Source organism: Pyxicephalus adspersus, chromosome 10 (genome assembly GCF_032062135.1).
Source record: "Pyxicephalus adspersus chromosome 10, UCB_Pads_2.0, whole genome shotgun sequence".
In the NCBI taxonomy this organism is placed as follows: Eukaryota; Metazoa; Chordata; class Amphibia; order Anura; family Pyxicephalidae; genus Pyxicephalus; species Pyxicephalus adspersus.
Genome location: NC_092867.1, coordinates 35,929,387 through 35,936,680, shown reverse-complemented (window position 1 = coordinate 35,936,680; position 7,294 = coordinate 35,929,387).

Here is a 7,294-nt window from a genome sequence, read left to right as displayed (position 1 = left end):
TTTTCCACTATTGATTGCACAGAACGATGCTATGTAAGATCAGTTTTGAACAGTTGTACGTCTAGTAATGTATCATTTGTTTGGGGAGAACCACAGAACAAGTGATCCTAGATAATGTGTTCCCTGTGAATGCCAGTATGATATTTAGTGTATCCTTCCAATTACCTGTGTCACCTATCTTCTCTATGATAACACATTACAGTGCAACCTGCTGTGTTCCATCTTCTGGCCTTTTTCGTTCATAGAAATGATGTGGGGGTCAGCACTGTGACGAGGGGGTCAGCAGATGGAATTGTAGTAACAGAACAGCAAGTAAGTGCTGTGAAGGTGAAAACAACTTGGCTGGGTTAACAACAGATAGTGTAATTTTCTGAAAAAATTAATTACAGAGATTAGTACTGAAAAAAAAGAAGCAGTTTCAGAAAATGTCTCTGCTTTTTGTTTCTGCTAAAATGTTTTTGCATATTGTTCAGTGAGGTATATAGAAATTGTGAGTAAGTTATGAAAATAGTGTTATAGTGTTACAATCCTGCTGTTAGAATTGAATTAGTCACATTATTAGAATCATGTTTATATTAGAAGATATAGAACTAGGTGGCCCAATTCCTTTTAGCCTTTTCTGCACTTTTCCAGTATTGTCCATATTTTAAATCATTTTAGAAAGTCTTATCCAAGAACTGGTCCCAGTTACGTATAACAAAAAAAAAAAAAAAACCTTAGAAGCGTATCTGTCGCAAGAACCTGATGGTGAATGAGGTTGACACCACAATGTCTTGATATTCCTCAACACATGCACACTATAATTAATGCTTCTCATTCTTTCTACAGCTGACTCTTATTGGCAAAGTGATCTAATGCCTATGTTGATTGAATGCCTTATAAATTCTGTCGTCCCTTAAGGCATGCTTTGCACAGTGTGAAGAAATCTTGGATATAATATACATTTAATTTTAAGTAGGAAGAGTAAAGTACCAATTAAATCTCTTTTACAGATAACATAATTGTCATAGAAATCTTACTAACTGTGCATTTAAACCTTATTTAAATTACGCTGGTAAAACATCCATAACAGGTTGTACTGTTAATTAAATTTGTACCTTAAGTTATTTTTACACTTGGGGATGAAATATAAAGAAGCTGCAATAGAAGGGTGTTTGCTGCATTAAGGCGAAATACTGAAGAACCGCATTTTGTACACACGGACAGCCAAAGGTTACACTGTGCAAGCTATGGCTCATGTAAATCTAATAGTCTAAATAGGTAAGCTGAGTCATTTAAAGCTAATCTTTGTGACACCACAACAGTAAAAAAAGAAAGGCGAGGAACAGAAAAAGAATACATCACCAGAGAAGGGAAAAAATAGTTGAAGCGTATGTCTATCCAGAACATTTTTATTTTATAGCTAGAATAAGTAATAATTTAAAGTCCTTGTTAGGACTTTATTGCCCCTGATTGTTGTCTGAGTTCCAGCTTGGAAGATTCACCCTCTCCAAATGTTCTGATGACCATTGTCACCAAGAAAGAAAGTAACTTCATATTCATAAATTTTGAAGATGAATGAATGAGTACTGTACATACAGCGCCGTTCTGCTCTATGAAGAGGGGTGGGGGAGAACGAGCGTACAACACCCTGCTGCGATCTCCTCCCTTCACATCCGTTGCGGTCGTTCATCTTCTGTTGTCCATGGATCCGACAGGACAGATTATCAGACGGCCTCTGTACACATGTCATATTCCCATCTGATACAAGCCCTGCGGCTCGTACCAGCCGTGAATCATCTGACGTGTGTACATAACTTTAGGCTGCAAACACAAGACTAAAATTTGGTCACTGTACACTATAAAGAAGAGTGACAGGTGAATGAACGAGCTCTGTACACACAAAGGCATTCTGTTATATCGAGGAATAAGGGGGGAGAACAAGTGAGAGGCGTCCCATTGTGCTCTCCTCTCTTGACTTCTATGGAAGTCATTCCCCATCATTTGTTCATGTATCTGTCCCGATGGATCCATGAACAATGACGGGTGACCAGTATACACATGTCAGATTCTTATCATCTGATGTGTGTACATAGTCCAAGCACTAAATTGGCAAAATGGCTGTCATCAATTGTATTATGCTAGATTTATTTATTCATGAGAAAACCTTTCTAATCTCCATCCCTGCAAAATAAACGTGGATTAAAAAGCCTGGAAAACGGCCAACTGTTTGTCTGTTCACTGCTATTCATATATAAACCCTTACGAGTAATAAGCTGACAAAAAATGAGAAATTGGTAACTGGGTGTTCCCAAGAATGTTACATGTAATATAAATGTAATGTATACAATTATTCAATAATAACTAAAGAGTGAACAATCTACATGCCTCTATCAATAAAAGTTGTATTAATTAAACAGGTCCTAATATAATGGACAATAAATTTCATCCATTCATTATTAAAGGCAAGCCACGACAATTCACTGAGCTTGCTAGCTCCGGTGAGGCTGCTCCCATAAGATAAGGAATGCCTAACCAAATGGTGAAAGAGTCCAAGACAGATTTAATAGGTTATAACATTGGCTGCCCTATGTGATTGTGTTTTTTTGGGGGGGAGGGGGGGACATTGAAAGTAGCTAAAGTTACCATAATCTAACATATATGCCCATAGGACAAGTATGTATGTTAAGAACGTCCCAACAAAGATACAGCAGCTACAGGATTAAGCTTTTTGAAGGGGAGGACCCCCAAATGTATTAAATTTAATATGAACTATTAAAATAACTGTTTCACAAAATTCAATGGTATTCCTTTTGCAGCTATGTTATATTTCAATAAACAATGCCCATTTAGCTCCAACTTATAGTTTTTTTCTTTTGGCTACATATATCATGATGTCATTCTGGACTGGGGTAACACAACAACACAATTTACACACTATCCTCTTATTTAAATTACATTATATCTGGTGCAGAGGATGATACTTCTGGATGAATTCCAAGATGTGTATACCTGTTGCAGGCATTATGAAGGGTTCCCACTTTGCCTTTATTGATTTTCAGTTTACATTATCAATTCATGTGAACTTGGGCAATGGTGGGCTGAGGGCAGTTGGATTATACATGCATTTCAGGCATTCTATAATCATTTTAACAAATTTTGTATTTTTATTTCTTCAAAGAAGTTGGCCCTTTTATAGCTTCCTTTATTTCTGCTGAAATGCGGTTCATATATAGATTCTGCAAGCTAGACATAATGAGACACACCAAAATAACTCAAATTATCAACTTGATAAACCAGCTTGGTCGCTGCAGGGCATAACACAATTTCAGATGACCATTAATTTAACTGGTCTGGTCAGTTCTGCTAGATTCAGTTCCCTCTGATCAAAGTCTGATACTGGAAGTACAATATAATAAGGCCCTAAAGCACTGATCCACCTAATAGCACCATTTCAAATCAAAGGCTTGGATTGCTAATATTAATACAGATGGCATTGCATTCAGCAGACCACATTGAGTGTTGGGGTCAACCTCCCAGCTAAAAAACTCAGCCTGTTTATAGTTACCAGCTGTTCCTGATTTTTAGGGATAGGTCCAGATGTTCTCAAACATCTCTAAACCCCGCAAACATTGTTTTGTAGATTTACGTTTCTTTTTTATGTTCATTATGTCTAATCTCTGCTGTATCTTTTAAGCCATCAATCATTACCACTAAGGACATGTCTGTCTTTGTTGATCTCTAATACACGGGTAATAGTGAAATTAGTGGTTTACAGACAGAAGATAGCATTGTTTTATGATTTAAATCCCTCTAAAAGTAAGTGGTAAGTCCTTCTGTCCAGATCAGCAGATATTTTGTGTACTTTCTGAAAACATACTTAATCCATGTACAAATGCCCAATAGACACAGATATTTTGTGATTGTTTCCAGCCATAGATAAATTAATAAGCACTGTACACACAGCACTGTTTTGTTCTATGGCGGAGGATGAGCGAGTGGCACCCCACTTGCTCTCCTCCATTGAGGTGCCAAGTGGTTGTTTCCAATCCTGAACCCCAACATGGCAGATTGATGAATGATGTCGGGGATTTCCTGTACACATGTCAGATTTTCACCCTAAATGAAGAAAAAACGGTTGTTTGTGTCGGGAGAGAAACATCTGACATGTGTTTATAGCTTTAGACTAAAAAATACAAAGCTGGAATACATTTCTGTTCTTGAGTTTGGGTATCTCTTGACGTCTGAGTCTGCTGTATCACCTATGTTGTCCATGATAATCTATCTTCCCCACTCTTGGGGAGCTTTAATACATCAGGCCCATAGTCTCTTAGGCTATGTACACACGTGCAATATTTGTCATTGGAAAGGATCTTTCACGATCCTTTCCAACAACTAAGCACTGCACAATGCATGAACGTTCTAAACGATTCTGCTCTATAGAGAGGGGAGGGGGAGAATGACAGGGCAGGACCCCACTGTGCTCTATCCCTTTTACTTCCATTAGGATCGTTAGATGTCCATCGACTGTGGATCCGTCAGCACGATCATTTGGATGATGGACGACGAGTGCTGTACACACACCAGATTGTTGTTCAATATCGGCCCTTAGCCGATTATCTGACGAGAACTATTGGACGTGTGTGCCTAGCCTTAGTATAGCCTATTTGGTGGACAAGAGACAACACAAAAACAAATGCACCAGTCCAAACACAAAATATACGTAGGTGGATGGTGACATGATAAATGCCAAATCTATTCCCAAGAATGTTCCTTATAACTATAAATGGTATGTCTTCTAAAGTTTGTAGTACAGAATTATTATCATGTTTCAATATCACTGGTTGTGCAAATGGTATTTGTGATGTGATGGCCTCTGCTCAGCAACAGATACACACCTAGTGAATGCAGTGATGGAATGCAGACAGACAAGTAAAAATTTCCAGACCTAGTTAAGTTATATGTACATATACTATATCAGCCAGGTCAATACTTTACCCTGCCAGAAATGAACGTGTAGATTGTGGGGTAGTAAACAGACCTATCATGTAATTATCTTTTTTTGTACAAAAAAAGCTTATGTGTATGCTTCTGTAAGACCATTTCAACCTGCAACAGGTATTGGGAATTTACCAATAGATATGGACACAGGGGGTTAGGGCCAGCCCCTCACTTTTACCATATTCGATGTATAAACAAGGCAAGATCATGGAAATACCAAGTTTGCATATAGTACTAAATACATAGTTTTTGATGTTGGACATATATTGTACTGGGAGCAACTATGTTTAGGGAAGCATGTAAATGGTATTACATAGGGCTAGATTAATTAAAGCTCTCCAAGACTGGAGAAAATAGACTATCATGGAAAAACCTGGGTGATCCAGCAATTCCGAAATAGATCTGGTCCAGGATCGAAAACATTTGTCAACTAATAGCAAATTACTTCTAAGTCTGCCTACACACGTGTAATAATTGTCGTTGGGAGGAATCTTTCACAAACTTTTCCAAGGACAAAAGACTGAAAGATGCATGAAAGAGCGCTCTATAGAGAGGGGAGGGATAGAACGAGTGAGCGGCACCCTGCTGCGGTTTCTCCGCTTCACGTTTCACGGATCCATGAACGACGGACCACAAACGATGTACACATGTCAGATTCAGCCTGATATCAGCACGATAGCTTGTCTGATATCAGCTATCAATGCCAGGTTTGGATCATCCAGGTTCTTCCATGATAGTCTATCTTCTCAAAGTTGGAAAGCTTTAATACATCAGGCTCATTGTGACTTTTTGCAGCGCAACAAGCTTTAGCTTTATCAATGTTTAATGGGTCTGAGAAAGACCTCCTGATGGAAGCTTATATATATAATATTATATATGTATATATTGAGAGAATCCAATAATCCATCTTTTACCACCAAATCCAATGTATCCCCCAACACACCCATCCATGCAGTTGGTGGCTTGGGCTCTGCCCATTCCTTACCCTAGAGTGGCTTTAAAGCTGAGTTTAGTGTTTTGAACATGCCAACATTTTTAAAGGAAAATAAAACAAATTTAGGGTGGCATATTTGTTCAGTTCAACAGTGATTAGTGAGAAATATCTGCTGAAGAACAAATGCTGTAAAAATGTTGAGGTTTAGACATCAGTTTTTGTAAAAACTGTGAATCTGTGTAATGTGGTAATTCATTTAATTGTATTTCTTCAAATGCAAGTGTATAAAATGGAAGTGTGATTTTCTATCCAAACCATTTACTGATTTTCCCAAAAGTATTAGAGTTAAGTAAAATAATATTGTGTAGCATGTAAACATCACTGTAATAAATAATTAGTAAATGCTAAGTATAAAGGAACAGTTCAAATAAACCAAAAGGTCCTCTGAAAATGTCCTCATAAATTATTAACAAGCCCAACTGTGCATACATTACATGTGTGTGCAACAGAATTTTTTTTTTTTTTTTACAGATCGGAACGTCTTAAGGTAAAATTGACATAGAAGTATGCATAACTCATTCCTTATCACATTGCTTATTCTGAAGTTTCAGTCAGACAAAGAGAACCTCCAAGCAGGCAGCATCTTCTGTGCTCTCTCCTAGACTACCAGTTCCCTGGGAATCCTAAAACACATAAAACAACAGTTTGAAAACCTGTAAAGACTGAGCCCTAACCAGTATATGTTCCATGGGATCTCACTGTAGAAGATGAATGAAAACACAATGAATAAACATTACATATTACATATATTACATAAATGATTTACAGAACCTGAGACTGAGCTTCCATAACTAACCTAGGCTGTGCCAATCACTGGATCTGCTCTTCACTTTTACCTCCTTTAAAAAGAAATCCAGACCCTCTCCATTTTAGTATAAAAAATATATTTCCATGGTGCTAATTTAAGCCCTTGTCAATTTGATCAATTTTAACATTCAAACTCAAACCTTACCCAAAACAAAAAAAATACACTTTTCTTAAATCCCGCAGAGCAGTTGATCGGTCCGGAGGTTTCTTCCATCAGATCCCGTGTTATCCCGGCATCCGTCTTCGAGCCAGTGCACTGAGCGCCGCCATCTTTTCCTCTTCTTCAGGGGTTTCAGGAGCGAGAACGAGTGATGTAGATGGGAAAAAAACTTGTGGATCTCACTGCGCATGCGTGAGATTGGCATTTTTTTCTTTTGATGCTCGGGCATGCGCAGAAGGAGCACCCAAGAGCCTCCCGGGATGCATGATGTAGGTATCCCAGGAGGCTTTGTGCTTTCATTCAAAGGGACAAACAAACAAACAGAATTTTAACTTTAAATAAAAGGTTTACCA